This window comes from Chrysochloris asiatica, unplaced genomic scaffold (genome assembly GCF_000296735.1).
Source record: "Chrysochloris asiatica unplaced genomic scaffold, ChrAsi1.0 scaffold00092, whole genome shotgun sequence".
Classification (NCBI taxonomy): Eukaryota; Metazoa; Chordata; class Mammalia; order Afrosoricida; family Chrysochloridae; genus Chrysochloris; species Chrysochloris asiatica.
The window spans coordinates 3,735,986-3,747,200 of NW_006408610.1; positions in this window are offsets into that span (position 1 = coordinate 3,735,986).

Sequence of the window (11,215 nt, forward strand, 5' to 3'; positions counted from 1 at the left end):
TAGAGAGCTCCTTCAGTTAAACTGTGCTGCTCCTTCTATGTTCCTCTGACCCTTGTCACTCCATCAGACTCCCACACCTGCTCCTTCTATATTCCTCTGATCCTTGTCACTCCATCAGACTCCCACACCTGCTCCTTCTATGTTCCTCTGACCCTTGTCACTCCATCAGACTCCCACACCGGAAAAGGGAGCCTTGTGGGGCAGCACAGTGGGGGATGTAGGCTCTGGTGCTGGACAGTGCTGGGTGGGAAGTGCTTTGGCAGTGACTCTGCAGTGACCTGGGACTACTGACTGCCCGATGAGCTTCAAGTCTACTGGCCCATCCACACCGTCTGAGCACATGAAATGAGATTACATTTATCCAGTAAGTGGTCTAGTGGGTAGTTAGCACCCACAGCTCATGAAAGCCATTGGAATTGAGAACCGTTTTGTGGGGCTAAGGCTGGGGTTGATTTGAAGGTGGAATGACTAGAGACAGTCCTGATCCAGGGGTTTAGAGTAAAGTTCATGCTGACCCCTAGGTCCTCAGTTTCCACCTGAAGAGGGGGAGTGAGACTTTGTCAGCGCCAATGTCTCTGGTCTGCTCTGCTCTCAGGAACACTAAGACGGAGCCTATGGAGCTGGTATCTGGCTCCACCTGCTGTCCTCGACACCACTGTCACCTCTGGCCACTGGACCAAGACTGTCCACCGAGCCCCACTGAGGAGTGCAGCAGGTAAGTGTGGGATGGCAGGTACAGCAGCCCTCTGGGCCCCTGGTGGCAACCTGACTTGTCTCACCCTAGCAGGTACCCAGACAAGGCTCCCAAGCCAGACTGGAGGTGGTCAGAGAAGAATCTGCAGGTGCAACTGGCAGAGAGCCAGTGGCAGCAGACAGTGCTGGCCGGCCATCTGCGGGCATCCCTGGACACCCTGTCAGAACAGATGCGGGTGCTGCAGAGGCAGTACTGGGAACTGGGCCTCGGCCGTGACTGGTGTGAGCTGCTGGCTCTGAAGCAGAAGGTGAGGCAACTGGCCTCTCTCTCCCCTGACCTGCCTTGCTTGTCCCAGGCCCTAAGGAGGCCCCTCTTGGGCTAGCAACCTGAAATTTCCAGAATACTCAGGGCTGGTGCTGACTGGTGGTGTGTTCTCAGGAGGAAGGACTGTAAGGGTCTAATGCATCCAGAGAAAAAAGAGGGGAGTAGGGATTCCAGCGGGGCTGCTGGGTTGAAATGTTGTCTCTGTGCATGGTGCCCCCTGGAGGTGGGCAGCCTGTTGCCTATGAGGTGTATGCAGGGTGAGGCTGAGGACATGACTGGAGATAAAGGGAGGGTTTGTGGTCCAGAGGGGAGAGTTGGAAGGGTCCAGTTAGAAGCCCACCACCGCTCATGAAAGAAGTGATCTCCAGAGAGGGCAAGGTGGTTCTATAAGCTAAGACTTCTTGGAGAGGTCCCCAGCATTCCTACCTCATGTAGGGGTGTGGACCAGACTGCCCTCTGATGGCTTAGAGACCCAAACTTTCAATGACTCAGGTCTCTCAGCCCACAGTCACCTCTCCTGGAGCCTGCTCACTCTCTAGCATTAAATGACAGTGTCTTTGGTCCTCCTGCGGGCCTGAGCTCTGAAACAAACCATCAGCAGCTGGGGTCATCTCAGACCCAGCTGGAGGCAGAGGATTGGAAGCTATAGTGATAACAGCTGGGCAGTCCTCCGAAGCATGGGCCCCAGGTCTCAACTGGGATGTCACCTGGGTCCCTGGCTGGGTTTATCTCAGCTGGTGGCATAGGCAGGGCTCTACCTGCTTTATCAGAGGCCCAAGACACTCCTTGCCTAGTGCGGGGTGGTTAGGGGAACTGGGCCAGCCCTTTCCAGAGACTTGGTGCTGACTGGAATCTACCCTGGCCCACCTAGAGCAGGAGAGACACCGGCTGCAAGGACCCCAGGGACAGCAGGAGTAGAGGTGGCCACATCTGGACATAGAAGACAAATGAGGGGGCCAGGAGATAAGGGGAAGGGTGGAGGGGTAGAGGACGGGCAAACAGCTCCCTCTATCTGCAGGATCCTTCTACTGCAGATGGAAGTGGAAAAGGTCCAGCTGCCTTTGGACCAGATGAGCCAGCAGCCTCTTGGCCCAGAGTCAGGCCTGGGGGCCCCTGGGGTAGGATGAGTGGCGCCCCCTTTCAGTGAGTGCAGAGCCCTGCCCTATACTTCACTCCCTGGTTTTCATTCTGTGGGCACTAAATGGGGGAGGGAGGTGGGCTGTGCAGGGAAGTCTGTCCAGCCCAGAGAGGGACCAAGTTCCACACCCAGCATTTAGGAAGTCCCAGCATCTTCTAGTCTACTCCCTGCCTGTTTCAGACAGGAAACCGAGGCCTGAGGGTAGAGAAGAGCTTACTCAGGGTCATAACACAAGTTGGAACCAGTCCCAGGGACAGCTGCTGGCCCCAACATGCCCCTCGATGCACTGAGTGTCTATTAAGACCACCCCAGTGTAGTTTGGAGGTGGGGAGGAGACTTCAGGGTTCTAGACTGAGTGTGTCTGCAGGAGATACTGGTGCCAGGTCCACAGGTGCAAGAGCCCAGAGGGCATCAGCTCCGGGACCCAGCCCTCCTGGAAGAGTACCTGGTGATGCTCACCCAAGTAGGTCAGGACAGTTGGTAGGGTTCAGCCTACAGAGAACCCTAAACCCCAGCTGAGGTACGCTGCACCCACCTGTGCCAGTGGTCAGAGAAAGAGGAACTTGAGCCCTGCTCTTGGGAAATTCCAAGAGTGGATGAAGGGCTGCAGGGAGACTGGAAAAGAAAATAACCAGATTTGAGCATAGTGTCCACACAGCACAACTCCAGAGTTCACCTTCCCACTGCAATCGGCGTAAACAGCGCCCTCCAGTGGCAGCATCCAGGAGCTAGCCCAGCCCTAAATGGTTTGGTCCAGAGTCGAACCCTGAGTTAGGAGAAGTTCATATAGGCTGGAGTGGCCATTGAAGCCTCCCGCAGGGGTGGAGCCCCAAAGACTGAAGAGATAGGAATTGGGATAGAGGGGGGATGGCATAGGTAAAGGCCTCTGGGGGGGGGGGGGCTAGCTTAAGCAGATGGATTCTTGATGTGGGGGAGCCCCACAACCATGCTGGAAGCTGAACCAGGACTCTGGGTGGGACTGGGGTTCTTCCCAGGTGAACAAGAGACTCTCGGAGGAGCTGGGCCAGAGGCAGCAGCGACTGGGGGTCTGCTTAGAGCAGCTGCTGCAAGAACTGAAGGTGTCCAGTGGGAGTGCAGGCCCTAGAGGCAGAGAGAATGTGGCTGCTGCTGGCAGCCCTGGGGGTGGCCCCAGACCAGGAGGTCTGGTAGGTGGCTGCTCAAGCCCATCATCCCTCAGAACATCCAGGGGAGGCTGAGAAGGTACCCTGTTCTCACACAGGATGAGATGACCCAGTTAGCCAGAGGTACCCTGTCATCCACTGGGTGAGGGAGAATGACCCAGAGCCCCAAACCCAACACTCATAGTTGAAGCCAGACTCCCTTCCCCAGATATCAGCACTCCTGGTTATTGCATGGGGGAATGTGGGAAATCTTTGAGCTTCAAGAAGTCCTGTCTCCCCTCCACATGGCAGAGGCCCTCCTGGTGGCCCTGGTGAGGCTGGGGGAGGCAGGATGAGCTCAGTGGCTGGGAACCCATGGGAGTAGATTCTTGGGAGTAGAAGTACCCGGGACAGAGAGTGGTGAAGGCTGTGTCTCTAACAAGACCTAGTGAGAACATCTATGAAATTTGTAACAAAATCATTTGAAAAGGGTGGGTGGGTGGGGGCGATCTGGAGTCCATGCTGTGCCTGGTTGCCCCATTTCTACAGCACACCCCAGGGCCAGGAGGAAGCAGAGCCCCTCCAGAAAGAACCTGAGGAGAAGCCACAACCCAGGCATCATGAGGCTGAATATTGGAAGGCACGCTCGTACCAGGTGGCCATTGCTGTGAAATTTAAAGAATGGGCTCTGGCCTCCCCGTGTGGGTTCTCTGTCCATTTGAAACACAACTTCCTCCTCCCTAGTCTCAATCCTGCTGCAACCCAACCAATCCCTTCCCACTTCTTAGGAGTGACCCCACTCGTTTTATTCAGCACTTCTCTCTCTTCCTTGCCTGCCTCTTCTTCATGTTCCATCCTTCCTTCTTTTCTTTAGCATGTGTGTACTGACTGTCTACTAGATGCCTGGATCTCTTCTGTGCACAGGAGAACCATAGTTGGATCAGACCAGTCCTTGTCCCCCTCAAAACTTGAGTAGTCCAATTACAATGTAATGTGCTAGGGAAAGCAAGAGGCACTATGGGAGTTGAGGGGAAGGGTTGGCAGTCAGGAAAGGTTTCCCCAAAGAGGGGTTTCTAAACCTCTGAGCCCTCGGTGAAGGGTGAACAGCTGTTTACCTGGAGGAGCGAGGGAATGAAAAGGCTTTGTGTAAGAGGAACAGCACATGCCAGGCCCCGGAGAGGAGAGAGATGGTGGTGGGGTGTTTAGAAATAGTCTCTGACCCAATCAATTACCAAGTGGTTACTGTGAGCCATGGGATAGGAGCCAGATCAAGGGCTTGACTGTCTCAAGCCCTGCCCAGCCAGACTCGACTCCAGCTTGCTAACTGCCTCCACCTGGTTTCTGCGGCAAAGGTGTGTATGCACATGTAAGCAGACATACATAGAGACACACACAGACACACAACACACGTGTAGGCACACACCTAGAGACGCAGATACACACGCCCTGATGTGCACATACAGGGACACCCCACCCCCCGCAGACACAAGAGGTAGAAAGGGAGTGTTGGTAGAATTGTGAGTCTACCCTCCTCCACATGGGAACCCCTCCCAGAGCTAACCTGTTGTACTTGCTGGCAGGAGGGGGTGCTCGGCTGACTCTGGGCCTCAGCATCCCACCTATGAAAAGGCAGAGTTGGTCTAAATCAGCTTATCCTAAAAGAGTTCCCGAACTGTGCTTTAAAGCGGTTGTTAGTTCCTTAAGAAAGCGAATTGTACAGTGAGAATCTAACTGTACAGCATTTGTATAGAACAAATCCCAGTTTATGTCTGTTTCTCAAACCAGACCCTCAAGGGTCACAGAATAGATTCTCAGGCTCTGTAACAACTGTTCTTTAAAAGAGTGGGGGTCAGCCTGGGGGACCTGGAGTGGACAGTGTCATCCAGAAGCACAGAATGACCCAGGGCTGGGCCTATTAGCAAGTTCATGCTAGGGCAGGAAGTGGCACCCTGGGAGCCCTATGCAAACAGCATGCAAATGATGGGCAAACCCATACAAATCAGGGTTTCTGGTGTGTCCCTGGTCATTTATCCTTTCTTCCCAGGCTCCTGGGAAGCTGGCTCAGGACTCAACTTTGGAGAGTAGGTGGGTGGGTGCCCCAGGCCCTGGCCTGCCCAGTGAGGGTAGCAGGGGTCCTGGGGCAGGCTGTGATGGGCCACATTCACAGCAGGGCTCTTCCAGAAGGGTGGAGGCTCTCAGAGAAATGAGGAAGCAGTTGGATAGGGTTCCAGAAAAGCTTATGTGTATCAACATCTCATGGCTAAGGAGTGAGAGCTTGAGCCTCCAGGACTCTCCACCTCCACTCTCCTCCGTAGCTTCAAGGTCCCTCCCCACTTACCCTCTCTCTACCTCATCTGTCCCTTTTCAATCTCAAGGTTTAATGGTTTTCCAGACCCAAAAACCCCTTGCCACATAGTCAGTTCTGACTCCAGATGACTCTCTAGGACCGAATAGAACTGCCCCATAGAGTTTCTGAGGCTGTCATCTTTAGGGAGGCCGACTGCCACGTCTATCTCCCACAGAAAGTTAGCGGTTAGCAGCTGAATGCTTAACCACTGCGCCACCAAATCCACTGCCATTGCGTCAGTTACAACTCTGACCTTCTATGGGGTTTCCAAGACGAAATCTTCACGGGAGCAGAGAGCCTCATCTTTCTCCAACTTTGTGGTTAGCAATCCAGTGCTTACCTGCAGTACCACCAAGGGCTCCTAGGGCTTCTTCACTGTTCCTAAATGAGTAGATAAGACTGTGGATTTAGGAGCTTGAATGCTGGGTTTAAATCATGACTCAACAATGTACTAGCTACGGCTGTGACTTTGGGCAACTTACTTTACCTCTCTGGGCCGCATCTGTAACAAGAGGAACAGTAAGAGTTCCCTGTAAGATAAACACTGACCTGCTAACCACAAGATCAGTGGTTCAAATATACCAGCTGCTCCTTGGAAACCCTATACAGGGTTGGTATGAGTTGGAACCGACTTGATGGCACTTAACAACAACAAAGGGGATTGGCTGGTCCCCAGGATTAAATGGAACTAGTGTTTAAAGCGTTCTGACACTTGATAGGCATTCCTGAATTATTAACTATGATGATTCTTACACCTCTCAGGCTGCGGAAGTGTGGCTGCTTTGAGAAGCCAGTTCCCTTTAAATTCAGAGTCCTTTTGGAGCCAGAGAACTCCCACATGGACTTGATCCCCTCACCCTCCACTTGTTTCCCGCCACCATCCCTGTCGGATAGTTTGGGTGTGGCGTGGATCAGGTGATCCAACTGCTTCCTGCCTTGTCTTCCTCCTCATTTGACCCCAGGACCCTAACAGGGCTACGGAGAGGCAGGCACCTCCCCTCCATGGGAGGAGCAACAGTTAGTGGGGCGGGCCCTCCTCCACATTTGGGGTTGGGAGGTAGGCTCCCTTTTGTTGGTCTCACAAGACTGTAAGGGGGTGGGAGTCTGCAGGTGTGAGAGGAAGGGGTGGGCGTCCCTCAGACGGGGATGCAATCTGCCCCATCACTGTTCCTCCCTGACGGGGATAGCAGCCGGGTGCCGGCTCCAGTGGAGGAAAACGACCCAGTGGCTGCTGAGATCCAGAGAAAAGAAGGTGTGGTAGAGCTGGGGGATGCCTGGGTACAGTCCACTTGGGGTCAGCGTCGCCCAGGAGCCCTTCATGACCTTAGAGCCCTCTTCAAACCTGAGACCAAGGACCTAATGCAAAAGTCCAGGAGACCCAGGCTCGGCCAGTCACCGGCCCTTCTTTTCCTAGGGCCTCAATTTCTCTGTCAGTATAATGGGTTCCCAACTCCCTGCCCTACCCTGCAGTCTTTAGGGGCCCAGGGTTTGCCCACAAATGGCTAAGGGCTTGGAAGTCCAGGACGAGCTGGATGCCTGTTTGCAGGCGCTGGACTTTGAGTGCCAGCTGGCACTGGTAGCTGCTAGGGTTGAGGGTTGGGTGCCTCAGGCCAGTGTGACCTGACTCTGCCAACACCCCGAGGAGAAGGACATGAGAATTTAGACCACCCAGCCTAGCCCCAGAAGGGAGAATGGCAACGCCTGAAGCAGATGAGATGGCCTGGGTCACGGGCACCCACCATCTTACAGGTGCAGGCCCTAGCGGAGACCTCAGGCCAACTGCCAGAGGCTACAAGGAGAAGGTGGGCTCCTTGCCCTGTCCCTGTGGAGGCCTGGCTTGGCTCACTTTCTTTCCGGGCCTCATCTCTGGCATTCCCCTTGAGTGGGCACTGGGGCTTGGCCAAACAGCGGGCACTTCATAGTGGTGAGGCCTCCATGAGCTCCTCCCCAGGTCCATCACAGACCTCAGTGTTTCCAAGAGCACAGATTCTGATCCCAGCTTGGCACAGCTGGCAGAGCAGCCTGGGGCAAGCTCCTTCTGTCTCTGGGACTCAGGTTCCCATCAGGACACTGGGAATGGTGTTGAATGGATCCCCTAACTCTAAGTTTACCCACTGGATCACTGTGCTAGGCCAGAGTCTACCAGCTCTGAATTTGTTGAAAATTCTATAAAAATGTGTCCCAGCTGAGTGACATTCCAAACAGGGCAGGGCTTAGGGTCCGCGGCTTCTCTGCCTCCCAGTCCCTGGGAGCTCCCAGAGCTCAGGCTTCCGGAAGAGCCAGGGGGTCCAGGACGGGCGCTGCCAGAGACACACGGTGGAGCAGCTCAGAGGCAGGCTGTGTCGGAGCTGCTACGGCCCCTGCCATAGGTGAGAGCCAGGCAGCGGCAATCATAGGGCCCTCCCTGAGATCAACTGGGGCTGGAGATTGGACCTCCTGGGCGGAGGACGCTGCTCTGGTCTCCCTTTGCCGTGTGGATCAGGCTCTGAGACCACACTGGGCCGTTGTTTGCAGGACTTGAAGGACTGACCCTAAGGACCCCGGGGAGACAGGGGTTGGGGTGGGGCTCTGGCCAGCCCCTGGCCTGGCTCCTGGTGTTTGAGTCAATGGTTCAGGAGGGGCCTCTCCACTGAGGACCAGGCTGCCCTGCCTTTGCCTGGTCTCAACAGTGGTTTGGAGAGGAGGGTAGGCACTCCCTGCCTTGGCAGGGTGAACCCACCATCACTGCAAAGCAAGTGTGTTGGCCACCAGAGCTCCTGGGCTTAGCCCTGTGCTTAGGGACCCTGTGCAGGGAGGGAGGCAGAGGGAGAGGAGGAGTCCACCTGGTCGAGGTAAAGGGAGACATGGAGGTGTGGCAGTGCCAGACACACAGACAGGTATTAAAGGAATGCCACCCTCCAAAATTTTTGGAGTTGAGGATGAAAGGAAAGATAGGAAAGGACGGAGGATTCAGGGAATGTGTGCTAGGTCTTTAGTCACCTGCACAGTTGGGAAGAAGTGCAGCCAGAGTGCTCCTTGGAGGCCAGGATGGCCAAACTTCATGTCTCATACTTTAGACATGTTGTTAAGAGGGACCAGTCGCTGGAGAAGGGTATCATGTTTGGTAAGATGGAGGGTCAGAGAAAAGGGGGAAGACCCCCAACAAGATGGATTGCCAGGTGGCGGCATCGATGGACTCAAACGTGGCAACAGTAGTGAGGTTGGCCCAGCTTCGGGCAGTGTTTTGGTCTAATGTGCACAGAGTCGCTAGGAGTCAGTGCTGACCCAACAACAACAAGAACAGAGTTGGGCGGAAGTCCTGGTGTGGTGCACCTTGGAAGCCTTATACAGGGTTGTTATGAGTCAGAACCCACTCTATGACACTTAACAACAACAAAAACAGTTTGACAGGGAGGGGTGAGACCTTGCTCCACCTCCCCACCCCCACTACTATTCCATCAGCCTCTCCCAGAGCCCGATGACCCCCATTACAGCCCCTTTGGGGCAAGGGAAAAGGATGGAGCTCTGAGACCAGGGTCGGGATGTCCTTGGGGAAGCACCAGAGTGAGACAGGAGCCATCCCTCCCCTCCCACCCGGAGACTTCTTTGCAAGAGGTGGCCTCTGAGCTGGCCCAGATGTGGGCTGAGCTGGAGAAGGTCTGGGACCTGCTGAAAGCGTGGGACTTGGAGCTGGAGGCTGCCCAGAGCCAGGCACTCACTCCCCTGCCCCAGCCCTGTGCCTCTGCCAGTCTCCCCCATGTCCAATCCCACCATGACCTTCAATCTTCCCAGAACTTGGCCAATCAAGTTCCTCATGAGCCTCTACTGCCCGCTTGGAAAGGCTCTGCTGGGACCCTGGAATATGCCTACTGCTAGGTACCCCCCTTCCACCCCCAGTTGGCTGAGAGCTGCACTGTGAAGTGGCGGCTGGAGTAGCAGCTTAGGTGCATTGGGAGCTGGCAGAAAAGTGAGGACCCTGAGGCCAGAGGGCACCTAAGAAGGCCCACCAGACCCCACAGCTCAGCCTGTTCCTGAGGGTCTGGAGCCCGTGGGAAGGGGCATTTGGGAACATACTGGTGAGAGCCCTCTCATCATCCCCTTGGGAAAGGATAGGGTGAAGACACTGCCTGGGCTGGGCCAGATTTATCTGTGTTTCTCTGGTGAGGAAGATGGGGGTGGGCACAGGGAATCAGGACATCTAGGTTCCGGCCCAGTGGTACTCGGTGGAAGGAAAGTGGCCTTTATAGTTGACAAGTCCTGGACTCACGTCTGCTCCACCCTACTCACTTGGTGAGTCGGTCTTGCCTTCTCTAAGCCTCAATTTCCTAATATGTAAAATGGGTACAATAAGAGCACCTGCATCCTAGGGTGAGTGTGAGGATGAGGATCACAGGAGGGAGTGTACCTGGCATAGGGCCAGTTTCCTTGTCCCCTTGGGCTCCACATATCTGGGTTCAGTTGGACTGAGTCATTACTTCTGATCCTGTATGGAGAGGTAGAAGGGGTAGGAAGTCCTCTCTTTTGCCTCAGCTGCTCTTTGGGGACCCCAGAGAAGGGCATAGGAGCTGAAGGTAGGGCTTGGGAGCCTCCCAGAATTTTAACTCTCAGGTTAAACACTCTGTCCCCAGGGAGCAAGAGCTAGTGCAGCTCCAAGCATCACAGGCTTCAGTGACAAGAGGAGAGGAGCCTCCACTCACCTCCCAGACTCTGAAGGTAGCATCTGGTCACCTCCCAGGCCCTGAAAGGAGGGGCGGCCTCTGCGTTTCTGTGGGACCCAGACCCAGTTCCAACTTTGGTCTCATCTGCAAGTCAGAGAAATGGAACTAGAAGACTCAAAGGGTTCATCCACCTTGGGCCTTTGCTGCTTTCTAAAGGGATTCCCCTCCCTGAACAGAAAAGGAGCTACTGGTACCTGGGGCCCTGGGCCTGCTCTCTGCCCTCCTCTGCCTCTTCTGCCTCTAGATCTCAGCCACGGCCATGGAGCCACAGAGAAGAGGAGCACCTAAGAAAAGCCAGAGGACAGGGATAGTGCCCAGGCTGGGTTAGAATGGTGGTGTGGAGCCATGGGCCCAGAGCCCCTAGGGGCCAGTCTCACCACCTCATTCTGCTCAGAGTGCAGCACAAAGATTGAGGTCAGCCCCTTGCCAGCCATGTGAGTTGGGGGTTCCTGGCACAGAGGGCCAGAGTAGGCCAGGATTCCTTCAGGAGTGGGAAAGTTCCTATGTGCTTTCAGTCCCCAAGGTCAGGGTCTCTGCCAGGTGGAGCATAGGCAGCTAGTCAGAGGCTCCCCTAGCAGAAGCCTCCTCTTGTCCCCTGATTGCCATGGACTTCTTGGCACAATACTGCTGACAAATTCCCTGATTCTTGATGGAAGAGGCACCTGGACCTTTCCATGGAATTCTACAGTTGGGAGCAGAGCTGGACAGGGAGTAGTCAGTGGGGGTGCTGGGCTCCTTGCAGAGCTTGGGTGGGCTACTCAATGTCAGCTGAGTACCCACCAAGTATCCCCTGTCTCAATGCTAATGGCCTTGGGCAGTGGGCTTTAGACTTTTCCAAGTGAATGCTCTTTCACTTGTGATTCAGATCACACCATAGACTCCATTCCACCAACA